This window comes from Ostrinia furnacalis, unplaced genomic scaffold, assembly GCF_004193835.3.
Source record: "Ostrinia furnacalis isolate ACB-3 unplaced genomic scaffold, ASM419383v2 OfSCF3968, whole genome shotgun sequence".
Taxonomy (NCBI): Eukaryota; Metazoa; Arthropoda; class Insecta; order Lepidoptera; family Crambidae; genus Ostrinia; species Ostrinia furnacalis.
This window is the reverse complement of record NW_021134207.1, coordinates 365,345-391,047: the sequence shown is the minus strand read 5'-3', so window position 1 is coordinate 391,047 and position 25,703 is coordinate 365,345. Positions and strand designations below refer to the sequence as shown.

At 35.9% G+C, this 25,703-nt stretch overlaps 1 protein-coding gene across 2 annotated transcripts in view; it reads right to left on the bottom strand.

Annotated features, from left to right (window-relative positions):
- The window catches only part of sfl (N-deacetylase and N-sulfotransferase sfl), a 106,772-nt gene that overhangs the window by 73,280 nt on the left and 7,789 nt on the right, over positions 1 to 25,703 (bottom strand). Inside the window, exon 2 of one of the 2 annotated variants that reach the window (XM_028312500.1) lies at positions 21,713 to 21,750. The exons of the other annotated variant lie outside the window; for it this stretch is intronic. The gene's annotated coding sequence lies outside the window, so the exon portion shown is untranslated. The remainder of the gene's footprint in view (positions 1 to 21,712; positions 21,751 to 25,703) is intronic. 2 annotated transcript variants of the gene reach the window in all.

Sequence of the window (25,703 nt, the reverse complement as noted above, 5' to 3'; positions counted from 1 at the left end):
ATTCGACTGACACGTTTGCAAACGGATTATCGTGTCCTCCGCCCGACCCTTTGTGTGTAAAGCGCCATAATTATAAACTTCTTACTGGAGCTAGTTAATTAATACACTACTCCTTTAGCACTAGAGCGGAATTAATTAGTAAACTGGTGTCGTGAACTACGTTAAATGTTGGATCATTTTACTAAAGTAAAACCTTAGCTAAACAGTAGGCGATAAAGGGGCGTAACGTAGCTTTAGACCTGTAGTTTCAGAAATGTAAATAATCATTTTTGTTATTTTTGAAATAATTAGGCTAGATAAAGTTCTAGATAACACACACAGGTGATACTGCTACTGTGAGTCAAATCTATGTCGGAATTGATCTAGGCATCTGTAAGTATTATACCTTGTCCCGTAGTAGAATAGCAAGAAGAAGGGAAAGGCGACAGCTGAAAATTCATTTGGAAAGTCACGCCGCGCTCACGCACGCCACACTCATGTTGACAGATTGACAGAGCGTTAAGTATTGTAAAAATACATCACACATTATCATACATAAGGATAATTTCACATTAAGCTTTTAAAAATAAAAATAAATTCATTCTAGTCTGTGCGCGCATAATTTATTTTTATTGCAGTCATAATCGTTAACATTATGCATATGCGCCACGCGATAGCCATCAGATGGTACGGGTCAAGTGTATGTATATCCAAGATTCTTTGCATTCCTATTTAAATTTTATGTGTCAAAGGTGCACAATATACATTTTTGACAATAGGGGACAAATTTCACAATGGAATAAAATCTATAACAGCATTTAGAGTTGAATTTTTCGTATAATAGTAGGAAATACACACATTTGCTATTCTGCCTTCGTACGGTTGTTTGAACAGCCAATAGACTCTCGGCAATAACGTTTTGCTTTTGGTACTTGAGCCGTATGTACGCTTAACTATTTAATATAGTACGCTATCGCGTAGCATTCAAAACGGCAACGAGTATCATTTGAATATGAAATTGAACAGACTGCGGAGCATCTACATACATTAGCTAGATTGCTCAGCTTCGTTGGTTTTTTTTTGTGGAAATTACGTAACTGTGAAACGTATGTCTTGTTGTGTGGTATTTATTTGGATTTGCATCAATTTTGTGGTATTGGACTTTATCGATTTACAGTTCAAGAAGTGCAGTAGAGACGACAATCAAGCTAATCAAGAATAAGGCAAAGCAAGGCAAGAGGCAATGAATAATATAATTTAATTAGTAATATTTAAGTATTCAATTCGCTAATATTTAACAGAACTATGGATACCTAATAGCACCATACTTGCTTAGTAACTAACTGTTGTCAAGTCAGGTAGAATTAATTAATGTTATTAGATGTGTATTCACTGCACTTGTCACATTAATTACGCCTCTATACGCATTAAGATAGTATTAATATCCATTACGGTATTCTGAATTTCTAAGAGCAGATGGAACCGTGAATCTTTAACAGTTCGTCGCCTAAATTCTACGGGTTAATTCACACTAGAGGAGTAAACTAAGTAGCTCGAAAACTCATTAATACCTCGAGCGCGAAAGGATACGAAGCGCATAAAAGCGTTGATGTACCTACACTTGCTACTATTTTGCAATAAAATAGCAAATCTCACTGCTATTTTATTGCAAAATCATTCATATTATAATTTCTTGAGCTACTAGTGTTTAATATGCTGTCTCTGTATAATAAAATATGCTCTAACTACTGTGCAACTGTATTTTTTTAGCTCTACATTTAATTTCTTTTTTTTTAGGTCGTTAAAATATTACTTTACTTTTAACGCCACATATTTTGTGCACAAAATTTATATAAAGTTATAATTGCACAAAAGATTCATAACATACTTGCATTTCTATTTAGTGAACCCCNAACACAATGTTTTTGAAGTTAGGTACATTGTTTAAAAATAGAGTTAAGGTTACCTCTACACTCTACAGTCATCACAATAGTAATATCAACTTCAGAAAAGACATTTATTTAACTGAAGCAATAAGAAAATAAAATAGAAACAAAGTGAAACGCTAGTCCTCAAACGACGAAGAGAAATCCAATCAAAATGGGAGCTAAGTTCTTATTTAAAATGCAAGACAAAACGTAGCCACAGCATGGCAAAGTGAACTAACTTAAAGTTTTTGTACGTTCCTACGTGTTTTTACTTCCTATTCAGCTATTTCTTTCTGTAAGTATTATAAGAATGATTTGTTGTGACGTTTCTATATTTTCTATTTCCAAAGAAAAGTTGTTTAAAATTTTCCCAATATCGACTAAATTCAATTTCCATTGGCAGTTGAGTTTTCTGTGAAATATGAATGCTCAAAATATTCGATTTTCCAATGAGTCGCGTGACATTCAGTGTTCGTTGCATAAATCACTATTTCATGATTTTGTTCATAAACCTGGGAGGCGGGTGCGCTATGAAGGTTTATGTAAGACATACTTTTACGTGCTATGTAATAAAATATGTAAGTGTTAATACAGTGTGAGTCACGTTAAAGTGTACATATGAAAATAGATGAAACTAGACCTATTTTTATCGATAAAAAAGAGGTCAAAAATTTTTTGAGATTTTTTTTAAATTTTTTTAGAATTTTTTTTCTTCCAATTGCTTATTGTAAAGAAAACGTTATAACTTTTAAATTAAGCGGTATATCCTGGTAAAATAAAAACAGTAATCATGCTAAATAACAGGCAATACTAAAAAAAATACATGAAATACCCAGAAAATGCCAATAAATAATAAAAAATGACACTTTTTGAAAAAAAATTGCTTAAAAATTCGTATTTTTTTGGTTATTTGATCAATTTCTCCAAAAAATGCCCCTATAACAGTTGGTTTTTATTACTTTTTATTATTCTCTATCGTATTACTTTTGTAAAACCAAAAATCGCATGTCTCTATCCCTATCACAACGTTTGCAATTATCGTTTGAACTAAGCCTCTCCGGGCGCGCCATTCAACGCTTCGTTAACAACGAAACTGAAAATGGCTCTAGATTTGTAATTTTGATAAAGACAAGTTAGATTTCAAATAAAAACAAAAGATTTCGAAGTAAAATAAGCATTTTAGTTAAAATTAAAATTGTCCCTACCTGTAGCGGTGAAAAATGTGGTGGCAGGCCTTTGTTCAAACGATCATAGCAAATGTTGTGATAGGGATAGAGACATGCGATTTTTGGTTTTACAAAAGTAATACGATAGAGGATAATAAAAAGTAATAAAAACCATCTGTTATTGGGGCATTTTTTGGAGAAATTTATCAAATAACCTAAAAAATACGAATTTTTAAGCAATTTTTTTTCAAAACGTATCATTTTTTAGCATTATTACTGTTTTTACTTTATCAGGATATACCGCTTAGTTTAAAAGTTATTACGTTTTCTTTACAATAAGTAATTGGAAGAAAAAAAATTCTATAAAAAATTTAAAAAAAATCTCAAAATTTTTTTGACCTATTTTTTGTCGATAAAAATAGGTCTAGTTTCATCTATTTTCATATGTACACTTTAACGTGACTCACACTGTATAGTAAAAGTTCCCGGACATTACACGGCCTACGTGCAGATGTCAGCTCTTTAGTAGTACGTACCTATTTTTAAGGGTCTGGCTATCTGAATTTTTCAAACTATAGAAATTACACAAAAGTATACTGTTTTAATTTGATAAACAGACGCGTCATTCGAATTACTTTTGAGTAATTAATAGATGAAGAAAACCCTAATAAGTATTTCCTGTTTACCAGCAAACATTACAGTTACTTGCTCCTTTATATGATTTGAAGGCATTTCATGACGCTAGATGGACGTTTAAATTTAAAACTCTACACTGTTTCTATCAGCAAAATTTTACACACAATAAAATATATATTTTCGTTCTTTTAAATCTCAAAATGAGCAGTGTTCGACGAGTAAGCACATTGTACATTTTCACACAAATTAAAAGGGCCGTAGCGTCGAAGCCGCATTATTTCGGCCGTCCATCCCTTGTGAATCCAATTTGCGGGCCGCGCGACGTCTCCGCGTAATGGGATTTTGGCCACGCTTTAAAAAAGCCTATTTTCACGTCTCAAACACTTCACAATATGGGATTTCAATACTGCTGCAGCAACAGATGGTTCACAAGCTCGCTTTTCAATTAAAAAGTTCGAATTACACCAAAAATTCCCTATTTTAACTGAACTTTTAGTTGGTATTGGTGTAACCAGCAGATAATAAGTCAGTGACTATTAACAGTTTCTATTTTCCTATTTTCACAAACTAGGTAGTTAAACTAACTTTTTGTCATTCTACATATATTAAAAAGAAAGGTTGTGTCCAACTCTATCACATTTGTGTAAGTTTAATATCAAAGTAAAAATACCACTGCGATATTACGACAAGATGTGCAACGAAAAAATGTGGCGGAGTATGTCGAAAACTCAAATAACGTAGCATACGCGCGTGGATTGTGCTCATTTAAAAAAACAGATTTCAGTCGGTTTAATTAAGTCCGGAATGAAATGTGGATGTAGCCGGAACAAACAAGCAAAGAGGAACATTTCCCGCAGAGATCATAGGTTCTTTCGAACTCGGTCAAAAGCACACACGGTAATGTATTATTACTTTTGCTCATAATCCATTTAATTCATATACAAATTGTTATTTGTTGAGAACACACAAAGTCCCACAACATTCGAAGCAGTTATATTTAATACATTAACAGAATTAATCGCTTAAATACTCGTAGTATTAAATATGCTTTCAATATTTTTATTGCTTACGAAATCTTTATTTTAATTACTGTAGATTGTTCACATTTATTACGGTTGTAGACCAAAGGACCAGAATTTAATACAAACACTGTACTATAGACGAGTAAAACGATTATAAACTTGGAAATTACATAGGGTAGACTCCCATGATTGGCAGTAGTTACAAGTTCCGTATCGAAATAGTTATACCGTGAGTCAATGATAAATTAATAGGTAAACTGAATTCCTTAGATACAATTGAGCAATTAAGTTATCAAAGTAAGTACGTGTTCCAGTGGAATCAGTAATTCAACTAACAGGTTCGTGTGACAACTACTCGTAAATTACAGTAATTGCTTTCGATTAGATATTCAATATTTGATGTTATGAGGGAGCGCGTCTAACTGTAGGTAATTTTCGGTGACAAACGATCGGTTGGCAGCGAGTGCGGAGCGTCCGTCACGTGCGCTCTGTAAATAAAATACCTTTTAGAAAACCACCCCGCCTACGTTCATCCACCCCCCACTACCGGGACCGGGATGACAAATCTCATTCCGCATGCTAATTCCGCAGATCCTGTCGCGACCTTTCAAATCTTTTTTCTCATTTAAATCTATAAGTCGAATATGGTAACGAGCAAATCGGTCCGGGGGACATGCACTTAAATTTTCATGCGTCGTTTAGGCAAAATTGAAGACTCCATCACGTGTAATGATAAGGCACGATAATACAAGGGAGAGTTTTACGTTTTCCGCATTTTACGCAGGCATCGGTATGGATAAGATCCGGCATCCAGGGCGGAAGAGCGAGTCGGCCCAACAGCGCGGACGCACGCTGAATCGCAAAGTAGTAAATCAGTTCATTGTTGTGAACGGCTGAATATTCAGTTACCAGCGGTATATTCGTGAACAAAATTTACATCACTGTGGCTTTATAAAAGTGATTCTAATGCACCATAGGACTCCCAGGCAATTTGTGCTCGTTGACGTTACATGACATGTCATTTTTAATTCAGGAAAAAACCGTAAAAGCAAAAATGCGAAAATTTCATATTGAAATTAAAGTGAAAGCACCTAGTAAGGTGTATTTACTACCCACGGCTCCACAAAGAAGCGGTTATGCATCATAAGCTGCCGCAAATTGTTTAGTCGACCAAAATTCCGCGGTTCCACTGACTTTCTTTACTTTCGTGCCCTTTAGATTCTGCTTATTATATTTTCTGTGACATGAAAATTTTACTACCTGGCATAAAATTTATGTTCAGGGAAGCAGTTTTTTTTACTTGACTTAAACTGTCCCACTTTTAGCTCTTTTACTTCAGTGATAGTAAATGATGACTGTCAGTGCGCTATACATTTAGATAACAAGGTATTGTTCATTTTTACCTTAATTATTTACTTTATTATCATCATTATGTAAAAAAAAAACTCAACTCTACTTCAACACATTTTAAAGTCAATTTCTCAACCAATTACTGAAAAGGTTAAATCTATTCCCGACTGGCTTTATAAAATGCTAATCGACTAAAAAAGCATTCCGAGAAAAAAACAACGTTAAAGTGGCAAGTCCTCTTCTAAAGGAGGTAACAGCCGCGTCCATTTCCCGTTTTGTACGTCCCGTTTTCACATTTAAAAACACACTTTTAACGAGGTCTCCGAGGTGAGCTGAGTGGCGAGCCCGGCGCACAGCTCCTCATGCATTAGCGCCTAATGTTTGCCCAGCCTCACTCGTGTTTGCTCAACAAGCTAACCTATTGGGCTCACAACCATACCTCTATAAACCTGCTTTTTATTTAGACCACTCTAATGTGCTCCGAAACTCATTTGTTTGTACAGGACACATCCATCATGAATGACCTGTCTAAAGACTTCTCGACAAGCGTTTCCCTAAATTGACATTCGACAGAGCAAATGTTTTGTCTAATTTAATAAACCACAGAGCCCAGAGGTCTCGTAAAGTTTGTAGACGGAAATCGAATTCTCCGCTAGCTGTCATTTAGCTTGATTCGACCCTAACAACATGCCACGGGGAGACGTGCCCGCCTCAATAATTTCGGGAGAACGAGACATAGGCGGAGGTCGAAAAGCGTCAGGAGCATGTTTTGACGTTTCCTTGAAACGAAATGGCACGTTAGACATCAACACGATATGAAGGGACATAGTAAACATGCTACTTTCCACACCGGCGACCGTATTGAGTCCTTTTCGAAATCTGGTTGAACGACCATTTTACTATCTATCTATATCATATGAAGCTCCAGATACCGACAAAAACTCGCTAAACCAGATACCGATTCGATGCAGAGCTAGCTAAAACGCGTGATATAGTAGATACCGCGCGCGATGATACCGTAGATTCAAAACATTGATGCAGTATCGATGCAATCACAAAGTTGCAAAACGATGCTAAAAGTAGCATGTCTGCTAGGCCCTTAGACATCAACACGGAATAAGCTGGCATATGGGCGTTCGGGCCGGAAATCGTAGCCGTCGTCGAACCATCATCATATCGTCGGATTGGCCCGTAACGCGGGGTCCTATATCCGCCGCGAAATGGAACGTGATTCTACTTCCAATAACGTGAGCGCCGATACAACTTCATCAAGATTAGTGCACTTCGTAGTCATTACCACGTACTATTTACATGGTGTATGGGTATGACTTTACAGAAAATTTATTCGAAATATGTATAAAGTGAAACCTACAGCCAAAACCCATTACAGTCCTATTTGTTGATAATACTAGGAACATAATAAATGGAGTGAGGAATCTAATAAAAGAAATAAAATAAAAAGTTTGTAAGGAATAAGTGGGCGAAAAGTAACTAAAAGAAAATCTCACATTTTTCAGGAAGACATTCTACTGTTTTTCAACAAAACGTAGTCGCGACTCGCAAAATAAGTTTTTGCCAACCGGAGGATTGTTATAACAATACATTAACCCTCTTCCCTCGGGATTTGAAAATAACTTGTTTGTTATATAAGATTTTAAAGTTTAATTCATCCATCCGTTAATGACGTTACACAATAAGAAACACGCTAACATACACTTTCACATTTACAGTAAATCTTGTTAGTCAGTATTACTTATTAGGATTGCGTGACTTAAGATTTCATTAACGTTCTCAAATAATAATTCTTTTGGATTATAATTAATACTATCGGCAAAATCGTTTTTATATGACACACTTTATATTATACCAGTTACTCCTATTTTCATTCAAAAAATCACTAACTGACAACAATTAATTAGAACAATCAATCAAATTAGGATATTCGTAATGTTGAATATTATGTACAGTAGACAGCACATTAAGGGCTACCTTTTTTATTTTATTTTGTTTTGACGTTCATAAGTGGCAAAATACGACCAGTATTAAGTAAGTAAACTGAATAAAATATTTTTGATTTTGATCAGATTTTTGTTTCAAAATTACACCCAATTTAACTACATACGAGTATAAGTTTTTAACTTGATATGTTGTCGTTTACTCGTATGAACACATATTTGTTTGTATAAACTAGATCATAGATCATGTAATATTACAATGCAGTGTAGTTTCCTATAGGTATCCCAATACTGGTGCCTTGGGAAAATTAGTACTAACATAACACGTATTACATAATTATGGAGATTGGCAATACGTTTGCATCATAAATGATACAGCCTGTGCTAATCGCCTCCGGAGTTCATGTTAACAGTCCCCTAACTATCAGAGATGCATTACGAGATCCGGTAATGTACACGACTATAGCGCATCCGATATGGGAGAACTTTTGGGAATCTATCAATAGTATTATTAGAATACCACTTGCAGTCCGCGTCTATTTCGGGGAATTAATCTAGGTAGGATTGAAAGACAAGTTATAAAGTAAGTAGTTTAAAACAATACGATCACATCCCTGATTTGAAACAGCTGTAGATTTTCTGCTCTAAGTACACCTACTAGATTCATCTTAAGCTTTGAAAAACTAAAATCTGAATCCAAAATCATAATCGTATAACTTGGTATCTCTTAAGTTACATTTGTAAAACTAGGCACTTTTCAGAACGGTATTCAATAGATTTAAGTTTAAATTACTTGGTGACAGATGTTTCCTTACGGCGAAGTTCAGCTTGAACTTTGTTAGTATGAGAATTCTTTGGCGCGGACGATCTTTCTCAGAATTCACGATTAGATGTAATAAATGTCTCTGACTTAAACTGAATGCAATGGGAAGCTGCACATTCTTATCCAAATTTTCTCTCTTGTAAATGTCTTTTCCATCAGCAACGTCTATTAGCTATAAATGTACGTTACGTATTTTTATTGTGAGAAAATCTAAAATTAAATTAATGTGACGGATTACACATGGCGCAAAGAAACATTCAAATAACTGCTCCTTTTATTTTTAAGTCAAAATAAAACGCCTTGAAGGTACTTCTAACAAAGAAAAACATCACTTGATGTTCAGAAGCAATTTTCATGTAATAATGATACCAGCCTTTCGGATGAACGTTCCAGACAAAGCCAATATGACACGATTCACGAACGTTCACCGCAAAATATAATACACATAAGACGCCCAAGTCGTTAACGGTGCAGGAAGTGAGTACAAGGATATTATTTCTATTCTTTGGATTTCTCAGTAAATATTTTCCGTTAGAGTTATCACGTTCACGAACCCCATTTTTTTCCAAATATGTAAAAGAAAAAAGAAAGTTCACAAAACATGTGGACATTTTCCACAAATAGCTCACAATCACAATTTAATTGGATTAAGTTCTACCAAGTATAAGCTCACAATAAAAATTGAACCAAAAAGCGACACCGACGTTGATTCTGTGCCAAACTCAAAAAGTATAAAGTTACGAATGACAAAACGTTTTACAGTCCGAATTTCGGAGATACAATAAAATTCTCTCAGTTACGTAAAATGTGGCGAAAAATCGTCGGGCAAATGTCGTAACGTGTCACAGGGCGTCAGTCTCCAAGAGGAGCAACATCCGAATTAAATTCCTGTGCTTTTCGCCAATGCGTCTCTGTGTCCCGGTTCCGGCGGGAATTTTACGAGAAGTTTAGCAAAAGCAAAACTGTAGGGAGATTTCTGAAAATTAGGTACATTATTTAGTTAAAAGTGTGGCGCGTTGTATGAAGCGGGTTGTAACAGGGAGCAGCGGGCGTATCAAATTTCACGCTAACGACGCGTCGTATGGCTGAAACAATTGTGGAGTGGAAAAGCGAGTTATGGTTGTAGTGAGGGGAGAAGACAGCGAGTGCATTAAGATAAAGCGGGTTGGGCGGCCGCCAGCGCCTCAAGTGTCCGGCGCTGCCAAGCGGCCCCTCGCACCCCGCATTGTCCTACAGATGCCTTTGCCCAATCACGCCTCCAATGGTCTAACAACTCATGATCATGGCATGCCTTGCAATAAACATCATCATTCTAGTTAGCAACTGATTTCATACCATGTAACCTAATAACAGAGCAATACATTATTTTTCTAGCAATAATAACCCGAATAAAATCGTACGTCAGAAACTGTTTTCTATCACTGATTTGATTGCGTTACATGCGAGGACAAGACACGCCCCAGTGCTTTTGGAAGTGAAAATAGACAGAAGAATCCCATCAAAAACAATACTTGTCAAAAAAAACAAGTCTCGCAACTCAGTTGTTCTACGGTAAAAAGTTGTGAGATCCATGTAATACCAAGTCCAGGCCAGGAAATCTTTAACGTTTTACATAAATTATTGACTTGGCCATCGCACTAAATAATTTAATTTACACGTGTTTTCATGCGATGGCCAAGTCAATGGTGCTAGATTAGATCGCAGAGTAATATTTGGTATTAAGTATATTTATTTTTCGGACCTTCACGATTGCGATTTGATGTGTAAGAGTACTAGAAGCGAATTTTAATAACTCCGCTGCAAAGATTTAGCGAGTCCCTAAATTGCCAAGTTAACGCCATACCAAGGCTAATTCCTGTAGCTGTACGTGTAGACATTGTAAAATTGCGAGTCGTGAAGTCGTGAGTATTGCCTCACTTCCACTAAAGATGTCGAGACAGCTGGCTCTCAGCATAATTTCACTAAATCATCTCGAGTTCCCGTCAACTGTTACTCTCGTTCATAAGACGTATAGAAGATGGACGAATTTTAATTAAAATCTTGACGCAGGCAAGCCTCCTTTTACAACTTCAAATATTATGGAGCTTAAATTAAAAATAAATTTGAATGTACATAGGTAGATGTAAACATTTTATGGGAAAATTTGCATAATCTAGCCTTATTTCACTGTCTACTATATTCATATAGCCTTCTCTAAGCTGTTAACTGTTTATGTATGCTTTTATTAATAATATTACACTCTTTGTTGATTAAAAGAAAGTAAATGAAGACTGCAGTGTTATTTAAGTTCAAATTGTCGATGTCCCCTTAAAATATAAAATTGAAAATGGGGATATTTTCATTTACAATACTTACAATAGAAGAAAGCTTCCTAAAATGAACAAAATAACCGCGAAGTGTCAAGTTTTCAAACGCTCTCTCATCAAAAGTTAAAAGGCGGGGAAGTTTCAAGTCAAACAACTGGCAAAAGTTGGCAAGATGCTAGCTCGCATGTCAGCGTTTTATGGGATAGGTTTCATTAGGATTATTGGACAAAAGTTTTAACTCACAAAATACTACTTCTGATAAACAACGTTGCTACCGATTCCAATTTCATAAAACTCGAAAAAAATAAAAAGTTTGAAATTCAATTCCATAATTTATTCGCAACGACGAAACAATGTGCATTTTACTTTTCTGAAACATTTGTTTACGAATATTGAGGCAAGTAATCAAAAGAACATTTTGTGCTTTCATTAAGAAGTTAAGAAATTATGAGAAACTTTGACTGAAGTTTGCAAGGAAATTAGAGTGTTCAAACCTCATTTCTGACACACAACACAGGATCGAATATCGTTGCTACAACGAATTTTAATTATTTTTAGATCGTGACTAGAAAAAGATTCTTCGATTTTTCCAAGAACAAAAACTAAATCATAACTTTTTAGTGTTTGCCTTGAACCGATTTGTATAGACCACGAAGTTATCTGCAATAAGCTACATCCATAAACAAAGGTGAATCGTGGCGATTAAAATGCATAACGGATTAGCATCTAACCTCAATATCGATAAGTTGCCGAAAGCGCAATAACGTTTGAACCCACTCACGGGCCGGCTCCGAGTGCCGTCAGCAGTTTCTTTGAAGACAATAATGAATTCTGGTTTGAGGGCGCGGGGTGGGGACTTGAGCGTGCTCGTACGCTCCACTTTGCACTTCCTCTCTCATAAAGCGATTAATGACAGCGCACGACCTTTGAGAACGCTACCGATCAAAATAAGAAAAAACAATCGCAGTCGCAGATATCTACCGACTTTAAACTTCTTTACCTAGCGCCGCTTTATGCACCAGTCAGTAATATACGACGCAAAATGAAAACGCAAATAGGTAAGTAGCTACAACGCGTCATATGAATGTTGACAACTATTGTATTATGAAAATGGGTACAAAATAATACGAACGTTGTTACGATTCCGCCTTTTCGCTTACGACCTATCAACTTTACAACGAAGACATGTCAGCTCAGAGCTCGGGAAATACATTTCCTGGCTTATAAACATATTCCGAAGAAAAGCGCTGACGTAATACAAGGAGACGTACGAAATCATGTTTTGATGGAGGATGTAGCGTGTACACTTCTGTATTTATGTTTTATGTCAAACTGAATGAGACTACGTTCAGGCAAGAAATAAGTAAACCATATTCCATTTCAGACAATTTATACTTAAACACACACGCGCAGTATGAGGTATATTTATTGAATAACTTTCAAAATATGTTTAGGTTGATAAGTCATGTAAAAATCTTTAGATAATATTGCACATAAAAAAATCAAAAAATCAAAATCAAAAATATTTATTCAGTTTAGACCACAAGTGGCACTTATGTCTAAACCTGTATAATCCTGCTGTATCTCCAGGTCACCTAGATACATTCCATAGCAGCTGTAATAGACATTTAGGTACATACATTTACCAATTTTGGTGATAAATAGGCATTTTGTATTAGTTTTTGTATACCGCCTGAACAAAAACAAAGGGTAATATTTTGGTGTTATACATAGATTTCGAATATAAAAAATATATAATTTAACTAATTAAGACATGAAAAAAAAACTGAGGTATGTCTCGTTTCTGTCGGGTCTGGGTTTTTTTTGTATGGGGCGTGGCCGTTCTTCTTTCTGATAGGTTCCAGAAGATCAATTTTATTTGTGTAACGATGAACTCCTGATTTTATCAGCTTTCAAGATGAACGTGTATAAGCCTCTTTAGAGGGAAAGCGCAGCAAATACAAAAGAGCTGAGCCTAAGATAATGGCGCTCGAGCATTTCACATAAAGTGGGAGGTAATGGTCGTCTCGCCTGTATGACTGCGCAGGTTTTAGTGTTCCGCAAAATAATACGATGTATCAGCCTGAAACTCCCTTAGTGGCTGTAATAAACCGTCATCTACATTTTCAACTCGAAAGTTTCATCTTTACGTGGAGGATGGGTTATTTTGTTTATTTATTTATTTATTCATGAATAGAACGACTATATTACGAACAATACAGTGTGAGTCACGTTAAAGTGTACATATGAAAATAGATGAAACTAGACCTATTTTTATCGACAAAAAAGAGGTCAAAAATTTTTTGAGATTTTTTTTTATTTTTTATAGAATTTTTTTTCTTCCAATTACTTATTGTAAAGAAAACGTAATAACTTTTAAACTAAGCGGTATATCCTGATAAAATAAAAACAGAAATAATGCTAAATAACAGACAACACTGAAAAAATACATAAAATACCCAGAAAATGCCAACAAATAATAAAAAATGATACTTTTTGAAAACAATCTTCTTAAAAATTCGTATTTTTTTGGTTATTTGATAAATTTCTCAAAAAAATGCCCCTATAGCAGGTGGTTTTTATTACTTTGTATTATTTTCTATCGTATTATCTTTGTAAAACCAAAAATCGCATGTCTCTATCCCTATCACAACATTTGCTATGATCGTTTGAACAAAGGCCTGCCACATCATTATTCTCCGCTACAGGTAGAGACAATGTTAATTGTAACTAAAATGCTTATTTTACTTTGAAATCTTTTGTTTTTATTTGAAATCTAACTTGTCTTTATCAAAATTACAAATCTAGAGCCATTTTCAGTTTCGTTGTTAACGAAGCGTTGAATGGCGCGCCCGGAGAGGTTTAGTTCAAACGATCATTGCAAACGTTGTGATAGGGATAGAGACATGCGGTTTTTGGTTTTACGAAGGTAATACGATAGAGAATAATACAAAGTAATAAAAACCTCCGGTTATAGGGGCATTTTTTGGAGAAATTTATCAAATAACCAAAAAAACACGAATTTTTAAGCAGATTTTTTTCAAAGAGTATAATTTTTTATTATTTGTTGGCCTTTTTTTGTGTATTTTATGTATTTTTTTAATATTGCCTGTTATTTAGCATTATTACTATTTTTATTTTATCAGGATATACTGCTTAGTTTAAAAGTTATTACGTTTTCTTTACATTAAGTAATTGGAAGAAAAAAAATTCTATAAAAAATTAAAAAAAAATCTCAAAAATTTTTTGACCTCTTTTTTGTCGATAAAAATAGGTCTAGTTTCATCTATTTTCATATGTACACTTTAACGTGACTCACACTGTATATATGACTGATAATATTACGAATATACTATTATTTCCTGCAACATGACCACATGTACTCTTTAGCTGAAATTAATATCAAGCTCTAACTTCCGTTACCAACATATCCCAATCCAAAGGTCCTCCCACACATCTCCGAGAGGAAATCACGTCATTGTTTACAGGACGTGTCTACCACCTATGTTACATCCACCGAGTCCATTAGACGAGTGTTGTGCCATTATTCGTGACTTGGCATCCAGTTAGCTGGCTAATGTGCAATCAAATAGGCCGGTGACTGTCGGTTAATTATGCGAATACGCTCCATGAATTCGAACCAGTCCTTTAATTGCCAATACAACGTCTCGTGCAAGCGACATGGTGTCAATTAGTTGTGATTATGTTATTGCTGATGTTTGGGTGCAATTATTTGTAACGTCAAAGAAATCACAACAAGAGTATGCACTGACCATATTTCTGGTTATATTATATTCTATCCAGTCCAGTGATTCCGCAATTCAGATATTATCAGATATCCAATTATTTTTCAGCGGCAAGAAACGTCAAGTAAAAAGACGACTTATGGATGTTACTGCAAAAGGTAAAATAAAACAATAATATCAAATTGCAAACGCTCTCAGAACAGACAAATATTTGAACACAATAATTTCAAGCCGGCACAGTCGGTAACATAAAAGTTTCCACAGATTAAGACGAAATTTCCACTTTTATTTGTTTAATGAGCAAACATAAACAAGAACTTGTTCAAAGGGTGGGAATGTCTCTGCTTAACCGCCGCGACCCGGATTTCGTGCCAAATATTTATTTTAATTACATCTCGGTTCCTTCAAAGCTCAAGTTAAATGTCTCTGCCACCTTCCGCGCCAATATTTCCAAGTAGTGTAATATTTCTCGATTCAGCTCTTTCCCAATCTTTTGCTGGAATACGTTTGCATTTTTTACTGAAGGCAAAGAGGAAAGATGAATTAAGTCCAAGAGTAAATACTCCACCAATAATTGCTAAAGAAATTAAAAAGGAAGCGACGTGATGAAATATCTATTTACGGAGAAATGGCGATGGAGCGGATCCCTAGGGAAATGCAGAGTTAATATGAATTGCGCATTATCAGGTCGAGACCTAGATGCAGGGAGGAAAAAATGAGTTAATACGCATTTACCGCTGTAGCACAATTGGAAATGAACAGTCAAAGGGGACTTAATTAAAACTAAGCGGGAGCCTCAGAGGGGGACAATGCTGTGCGAGACAATAAAGCGATGGGAGCCGTCATAACTGCTGTCAACCACAAACGCCAACAACTATCTAAGATTTGCTCCCGACGAGTTAGCTGGGAAGTTAGTAATGGAACTGATTGGCCGGCCTAGTATTTTTTGTTTTTCTGAGTTTGAAATTATTAAATTGGACTGAAATAAATAATGCGTCAAATACACAATCAATTTTATTTGCTTTGCTTCCTCCATTTAAATTATTTAAGCCTGGAAGTATTTTTCATACCTAATGATCCTGAAAACAACCTTATGTCATGAAAATTGGTTATATTTCAGGTTAATGAAATTGACATGTCCTATGGATGCATTCGTCATTGTGACTGATGTTAGGTTGTTATTCGAAGTCCACACATTCAATTTAAAAAGGCAAGGTTCACCTGCATTTGACATTTGCAGGGTCACCGGCGCCAGGCCTGGAGGCACACCGAGCATTAAATTCCGGGCACGTCTGACGATATAAATTTATAAAGGCGGAATGAACCGGGACAGACGCGCTCGACTCTCAACGAATTTATTAAATAAATTAATTGAACCAAAACGGGCCAACGGCTTGAATATTGAGCGAGCAGTTGTGTGCAACAATGCCGCTGGAGAATTAGCAGACATTCCAATTAGATACGGATTTGGAATTAGACAATTGGGTTTTTGGATTATGAAACGGTAAGGTATACAAACACAGAGTGGAGAGCAGATTGGATTACGAACAGAGACAATAATACTTCTACAATACAGATTCCATTGTAGACTTGCCTGCTATGACAAAATATGTATTAAAAAGTTCACAACATACCTAGTAGGTTAGAGAGACAGACATACTTTTTAATAATCGTTTTAGCGTGAATACTGAATGTCATGTAAAACTATTTTGGCGAAAGTAGGTAAAGATTTGCATACTGAAAAGATAATACAAAGAATATAAACGTAATAAATAAATAACATAATAAGAATTAGTAATATCGCTAAGTAACGTGACCTAATCAATCATAGTAAGTAAAAGTTTATTTATTCAATTGCAAGGTTGTGCAATGCAATGTCGATTCACTGTTCGGTTTAAAAACTGTTGCATTTTCTAATATTCGCCATCAGTGCATAAGACCCAGGATTTATAAGGAGAAGGCGACCAAACAACAATATTTGTTGTTCCAGGTCACGAGATTAATTTTCTTGAAGCTTTCCGTTCTAAGAATTTCATTTTAAATTTCCACAGCCATAACAAAAAATATTTTCATTTTTGATTAACATTTTTAAACTTGATGAGATGTAACCGTAAAATGGTAACTTTAACAACAAATTCAGGCTAATTAGCATTATTTATTTTGCAGGAACTACATTATACAGATTAAAATACAATTTTAATCTAACTAAGCTTATTATTAGGCTTGATGTAAGATAATTGTTCAGTTCAATTTGCAGTTATCACTAATTGGACAAATTATAGCAAAGAAAATTCTCAAGCTACTACTTGACTTTGCAATTTTGCTGACTTTAAAAATGTAACGTTTTACATACATTCTTTGACCACAGAAACGCTTAATCGTTTTAATCCCCCCACCAGCTCAAACAAAGTTGTTGCAATGTTTTCGGAACGAGAGCTTAAAATAAGAGGTTTAAAACTTAAGACTATCGCCACTTAGTATCATCACAGCAAACCATGCAACAATACTACGCGGCCCACAATGTAAAAATAAATGCACAATCTCTCATTTGAATATAGCCTTTCATCTAAAAGGAACAAAGAGGACATTTCCACTACTGTAGACAATTACGCTAAGCCTCCATAGTTGGAGTTACAGGATTGGTTTTAATAAAAAAATAACAGTTGCTTTTATTCTTATCCTTAGTAGTCTCATAGTATTTTTTTTGCTTCAAGGGCGGATATTTTTGCGTAAGATTTTACTTTTCTAGTGGAGAGTGACTCTCATTTTTGGAAAAATGGGACAGCTAATCTACTCAGATCTAGCCTCGTAATAGGTATTACATCTGGATCTGGACACGGGTTTTTCCCAGGCAGCGTCATAGCCATGCTAAAGCAATTACTTTACAAAGTATAGTTCAGGTGAACATTGTGAATCATCCTCTATTGTATTACCTTGAGAATTATTTTTTCCAAAAATTATGAAACACTACATTCTTTAAACAAACATAATATTAAGTATAAATGTTCATACCTCCTCACTTGAGTAATTTATGGGAAACTTGAGAAACTTTCATCCTTTTCAAGTTTTTGTGACAAAAGGAAGCCTTGTCGAAAGACAAGTTTTGACCTTGGAGAATTCCAAGACTATATCTACATCAAAACTCATTAAAATTACTCCAACTGTTTACCTAATCGTGGAAATGTAACGAACAGACAGTTACATTCATATTTATGATATTAGTATACCTATAGATGTCAACCTTCTAAATCCAGTGGCATTAGTGTTGAGATGTGCGCCAGAGATTAGTGATACAATAGTGCTGAGAAATATGAACAAGACCCCATTTGCATGGTAAGCTTTGGAGGTGGAATTATTTCGTATTAAGATGGGAGGATTCGTCTCTGCAGTTCGGGAGTAATTACGAGTAGGTGCTGTGTAATGGTAACAAACTTTGAAATACTGCGATATCTATCTCGGGTAGGGTAGTGTGTGTATAATATCTTTGAGGACACTTAGATTATGTTTAACCAATTGGTTGCTGTTTTGGTTCCATTTAAATATTATCTTGCACTGTCTAATCTAGCCACGATCGAATTGAGGTAATGCTTCCGGGCTGCACACTTGCTTGCTGTTCACTAGACACCACGTCGGATGTTGTATTCACAATTCGCGCACTAACTTTTTTACGGAAAAAGTCCCTTTCGCGTAAACAAGCACTCATCTGTCCAAATCTTGTATACTTATATCTTGGAACTATATGACATTTGTCTCTATGAGAATCNATGAGAATAAAAACACTAACGACTTTCTTTCTTACTTCTTTTTTCTACCTTCTTTAGTAGCATAGTGCATATTCTTCCTTTTCATTTTATGAAGCGAAAATACCTAACAAGCATAAACTCCTTTAAAACTGCGCGAAATAGCACAAACTTAAATAAATTAAAGATACTTTAAATATTTCGATCGGAAAGGAGGGAAGCTGCAGTCGACAGGTGTGAGTCTCTTAAATTACAGACGAAAGTACAAGAGAAACTGCAATAATAAATTATCTCTAGGAGGAAGTAAGTAAAATCCTCGAAACGATTAATTAAGCGTCCAGGTGCAACAAAGATGTCTCCCACCATTGAGTGAGTCTCTATGTGAATATTAAAACAATTAGTTATTTAATCTTTGTAGTCTTAGGTAAGATTACGAAGGACAGCTCCTGGCTCCTGTGCAAAGGAGTGAGTCTTATACTTTGTTTAGCAAAGTAAGGAGGACATTTTGTGTAATATACGAAATGGGAATATTTGATGGCGCAGTAAACCTAAAGTAAGTAACCCGTGGCCAGTCTAATAGCTTCCCTCAGAGCCCTATTACACCCCGCATGTTAAACCTACACCCTCTAGAAAAGCTGACACACATTATTTTCTATTTTTGTACCAAAATTATACATATAACTCACGCATGAGAACAAAGCAATTTACCCCCGAGTAAGATTACTCTCCTTTAACTTCATAATCAGCCTCATTGTTCAAAAAGATAAGCTGAAATTAGAGAACAAAATCATTAAAATCGTTAATTCTAGAACATCGCGCCACGCGGCGTTTATTAGACCAAAATAACAATATGTAAGGCGGTTATTATCTGTTTGAAACAATATGTTCAGCGTTGTAGCGTTTGTAGCGCACATATGGCATGGACTCATTAACGCGCAAACCGACGCGCTGCATTGCCAACCGGCAATCCAGGTCTTAACGAAAGGTAATTTACCAGCTGCTGCTATTTGTAGCTGCGTACCAATACCAGCACAATATGTGGGTTGACAACGACATATCGATATCCATTACATGCCTTAGTGTATCGACTATTAATAAAGTTCCGAACACATATCTATAGATTACCAAAATCCGATCAGATATCCGAAGTTGACAAAGATGTCGTGCCAGTATTCCCCGATGCGAACGTCACACACAACTCAAATAAAACTTAGATGTAGTCGTTCCCGTAAGGGATCGAACTTTACAAAATAACAACGGTTAAATAAAAACTTTTTGAACTCTATAAATCAAGCGGGGTCGTAAAAAAGTAGGTAACGTAATAAATATGCTCCTAAAAGGCCGAGATCGTTCGGTAGCTGCTGTTACATTCCCCTAAATAAGAGAAATATTCTTTGTAACGCGCGTGTAATCCTAATAAGTTATCTAGTTACCTTTGCCCGTGATAAATAGTACACGGCAGACAATTATAGCGCTCGCTTCCCTTCCCTCCGAGATTTGGCTCGGGATACTGAATATTCCAAGACGCGACTGTGTTTTATGTGTTCAATTAACACATCGCCCTTACTTACAATTTTCGCGCGCCATGCTTCCCAATATCCGGAACGTTGTAGTTGTAAAATATTAGCCTAGCATCATGGCTCAAGTGCCTATGCACGAAACGTGTGAAATGTTAGCGAGGAAGTTATTAACGCACTAGAGAGGGTGAATTTCGGTTAATTAAGTCGGTATACAGCAGAAATTACCGCGGGTTTGTCAGGCATAAATTTAATTCGACGAGATTATATTCGGTGCAGAGAGTAGTAATAGTTACATAAACAATGGTGGGAGGCGAGGCCGGAGACTATTATAAGGCGACACATTAATTCAGAAGGTGGGACAATTGCGGCGGGCAGCTTCGTTAGACCGGCACCGACACGTGTAATAAGATAAAGTAACGCCCGCCGCCCGTGCCCTGCAGAACAAAGGTGTTCTGACATCCTCGCGCTAACAATACCTACGTCGTGCTGCCGCACTGTCCTCGCCCGCTCCTAACCACTCCCCATTGTGTTCCATATGCGTTCATATTACACAAATAGACATGTTAATAAAACCTTATTCCAAGACATTCACGACTGAAGATCAATAATCGATACTTTCCTGAACACACAAAGATATAACTTTAATAAACAGACCACGTGGATACCAAATATTGTCAAGTAAATAAATAGCAATACATTTGAAAATACTACATCAATAAGAGTGACAATGAAATCCATATGTATTTTCTTTTCCGAGAATAATATCACAGTAGGTACCTACCTATTGTAGCAAAATCCCTTGACAGCGAAAATGAAATCCAAGGCTTGAAGGAGTAAGTACAAATATTTATTTGACTGAAATTTTCATCTCGGTGTAATAAAATATCAACAGAGACCTCCATTTAAATGTTACCCTTAATCGCTTCGAGAATAATGGCAGCTACGGAACATTGATATTTATTGAAGCCTTCGTAAATATGAAAGTAAATAAGATTATGTATCCAATTCGACAAAAACGTCCTTCAGTTCACAGTCGTATATAGATTGTATTATTTATACGACCTTCCAAATTACAATTAAGAAGATTGACATCATGGTAGACACAGAAAGAAAACAAATAAACGGTCGATGTTAACAAAACCTTCAAGTTACATAAAGTACAGATACAAATTACGGGAACAGTTAGAATCAATATTAAATGGATATGGACAACTTAAAAGCTAGTAGGAAGAGGATCGAATTAAGACAGACATGAGGAATTTCTGTGAAGTACCTATAGTGGTCGGAGATCGTAAAGTGCCGACAGCCGAAGCTAAGTCGGCGAGTATTCGATGGAGAGGCATTTGATTCGAAGATATTCGTCTTCACTGAGCCATTTGTCTTGCCGTCTCAATTCCAACGAATTCGACGTTTAGTGCCGCGAAAGTGGCTAAAGGAGCAGCGGAATTTGACCACTGTCTATGGGCACCGCACAATTAACACTGCATCTTTATTTGTGTAATAAGTGTAAAAAATAAATGTAATAAAATTATTTTGCTTACTGTCATTGTGAGAAGTGAAGATTTTCATGAGTTCATACCTGAAACAAACAAAGTAAATATTACTTTAGCAATAGATTAACCTCAATGCAACTTTATCGATTAGAAAAACCGATGATATTGTAAGCTTTAGATGCCGTTTATTCATGTTTAGTGGGCGGTATCGTCGACAGCAAGCCATGGGAGGCACATATTTAACGCTCCCGGCTTATCTCAGAAGGGGCATGGCGGGAGGGGGCACGCGCTACAATATCGGGCCTATCTTTCTACTAATGGCCTACATGTGAAAGGTGAATAGCTCCATCCGACGCGGAACGAGTAAGCTACTTGCAGACGAGGAAGGATGACACTTTATTTCGTTATCTGTGCTTTATAACCCTGGCGAGGTTATACTACGTACACCACACATCCGACGTAAAAGACCGACAATAGAAACGTGTTTTCATTAACATGTTTTCTTTCAATGATGACACCTTTTTCTCACAAAATTGGTTAAGAAGCTACATCAGAATAAAGGGAATAAATTTACCTATCTTATTGAGCAGCGCCGTAGGGGACGTACCGGTTAGTTTGTGTAACGTTATGTATGTATTATTCTGAAGTCTCTAAAGTAAACTTTAGTCTTCCGTATATTGATGACTGGCTTTAAGTTAAAGTACTACCAACATGGTTTTCAATAACATGCAAAATGTAACACATATACAACGTGTCCCAAAATTCAAGGATAAGCCGACGCCACAGGATAGACATAGTCATGACTACTTTAGGAAAAATAAGGAAAAAAATCTTTCTCAATTAGTTTTTAACTTACACAATAAATTATGAAATTCGACGAAAATTGACACCCCTTATGATATTTTACATTACCAAGACCACAATTTTTCAAATATTCCTGTTTTTCTGTTTATATCGGCAACTTAAGTAGTGCTGCTGTTCACCCCAACTCTTAAAACCCCCAGAATCCTTGCAGTTTTTACACAAAAGTTAATCAAAATATGTTATTTCCTTAAAATTTTGAACGATTTTTACTTTCACTCCACTTTGACTCATAGTTTTGTAAAAAAAAAGTATGAACACTACTGCGGCAAGTTTTTTATAAAGTTGACGCAACTATCCAAGATTCCAAAATGGTATAATACTCTAAGAAACCTAGTCGCAAAAAAGATATGCGTACCATTTTTACAAGCACTTCGCTTGTTAGTTAGTATGGGATAAATCTTGCAACTGAATTTAAAACCAGTTCTCCTTAACCAATTGAGCTGAAATTTGGTATACTTGTGTAAGTACGATGACAATGCAATATTATGGTACCATTGAGCTGGATGGAGTCTGGAGGTGGCCAAAGGAACTCTTAACGAAACGGCGGAACTGCATCTAGTTTGGGTTCGTTGGACTTGTCTTTTCGAGCACTTTAATGCTAGATGATGTCCAGGATCCTGATGATGAAGTCAAGAGGTGGCAGGAGCTGGCCATAGAAACTCCTAAACGAAACGGCGGAAGCTTATCGAGTTTGGATTCGTTGGATTTGTCTTCCCGAGCACTTGGGCCATGAGATTGAAAAACAACTAAAAAGTTTAAAATAAAGTTGTAATAAAAAAAACTTTTTTAAAAACAAGCTCGATTTCGTTTGAAAATTATAATTGACTTCATCATCAGGACCCTGGACATCATCTAGCACTAAAGTGCTCGAAAAGACAAATCCAACGAACCCAAACTAGATGCAGTTCCGCCGTTTCATTAGGAGAACCTATGGCCACCTCCAGACTCCATCCAGCTCAATGGTACTATAATATTGCATTGTCATCGTACTTACACAAGTATACCAAATTTCAGCTCAATTGGTTAAGGAGAACTGGTTTTAAATTCAGTTGCAAGATTTATCCCATACTGACTAACAAGCGAAGTGCTTGTAAAAATGGTACGCATATCTTTTTTGCGACTAGGTTTCTTAGAGTATTATACCATTTTGGAATCTTGGATAGTTGCGTCAACTTTATAAAAAACTTGCCGTAGTAGTGTTCATACTTATTTTTCACAAAACGATGAGTCAAAGTGGAGTGAAAGTAAAAATCGTTCAAAATTTTAACGAAATAACATATTTTGATGAACTTTTATGTAAAAACTGCAAGGATTCTGGGGGTTTTAAGAGTTGGGGTGGATAGCAACACTACTTAAGTTGCCGATACAAACAAAAAACCAGAAATATTTGAAAAATGGTGGTCGTGGTAATGTAAAATATCATAAGGGGTGTCAATTTTCGAAGAATTTCGTAATTTATTGTGTAAATTAAAAAATAATTGAGATAGATTTTTTTCCTTATTTTTCCTAAAGTAGTCATGACTATGTATATCCTACGGCGCCGGCTTATCCTTGAATTTTGGGACACGTTGTATACGTATGCACAGTTGCTATCGGAATCGCATTTGCTGTTAATTTGTAGCGATAAAAAGCGCGAATACATTAACGCCGAAATAAATTGAAACATTTTGCCCATTTTATAGGAACGGAGCTAATTAACGAGCGTTTGCACGAAAATGTGCAGCAAAAAGATACTTTAGGCAAGTTAGTAGCAATATTTAGGCAAAGCAAAAAGCCCTGGGTACGATCATCAATTACACATTATAACGGCCCGCGCCCGGCGTCACCGATGTCCATTACGATGAAACATGTTGGTCTAATTAATGGACGTAGTCTATTATTGTGCGGAAACCACGTGCCCAGGATACGTGGCGCGCATATACATCTGCGAATACACATTGACAACTCGGGCGTTAGTTAACATGTAGTTCACATGTGTATGTTGATGACTTTTTTATGAAGGCGATACTTATTTATACTCTCATAGCTCTAAAATATTAATGCAGGAAAGGAGTAACAAAATCTTCAGATTCGGCAGAATCTAGACAGAAGGTCACTTTCACGTATTTGTAACAATTAAGTAAATGTAAAAAAAGGTACTATATCGTGACTAGGCAAAGTTTTTGGGAGATACAAACACATTATAACTCGCTCAAATAGGCCAAGTCATGAAATTAATGCCGTGTCATTGCCGTCCGTAGAGCCGAGAAGAAATTGGCCTAATTTTTCGGATTGGATGACAATAAATCTGAAAGCAATTCCTTAAAGAGCAATCAATTTGATGAGTATGATATTTGGCATTATCATTTCATTTTCCTGATTCCTACCACAGTTCCTACTACATATTTGAACAAGTTAAATAAGAATTATCCACCACGGCCACGGTATCTAAGAGAAAAGTTTCATGACATAAAAAAGTGTTACGAACTCGATAAATTTCAAGAGATAGTTGAAGTCGTTAAAAAGAATCACAGTCACTTAAGATTTGAACAATTCTCAGCTAGTTATTTGTAACTTTCAGATTCACTTATTCTGTGGTTCACACCAAATTTAGTGCATCAAGCTTCTTGTTATAAATTCGTGATTTGTTTTTAAACAGAAATGAAGCTTCATGCAACCTGGCGAAAATAGTAAAATGAAAATTGCATAGCAATTACTGTCATTTGCAATAAGAAACATTAACTAACACAAACATTTCCTATCACACTATTGCAGAAGAAAGATGTGATAAATCAAGTTCCACAAGTCCGTTTTCAATTTGCCGCAGTTACATCATAATGTCTCTTCAAAATCTTAGCAAGAAAGACGTTGAACGCTGTCTCCGTCGTTGCACAAGTCGTTGCTACGATAAGGACTGCAGTTCATTCCACATGCTGTCTAGCTGTCTGGCACATGGTTAAAAGATGACATGTGTCGCATACAATCGCAGCTTTCCGCAGTCGAAGTGCTTCTATTGCAATACTTCGTATTTCGCTAGAACTGGGTTACAGTAATGATTACTATCTATTATTCCGATAACCATCAGTGCATCAGACTTTATTATAAAGTCTGTCTATGAAGCTTTCGACGAAAAGCAATTTCTGTGGCAATGAGGGGTAAAATTGAATTTCAATCAGATTTAAGACGTTAGAATTTG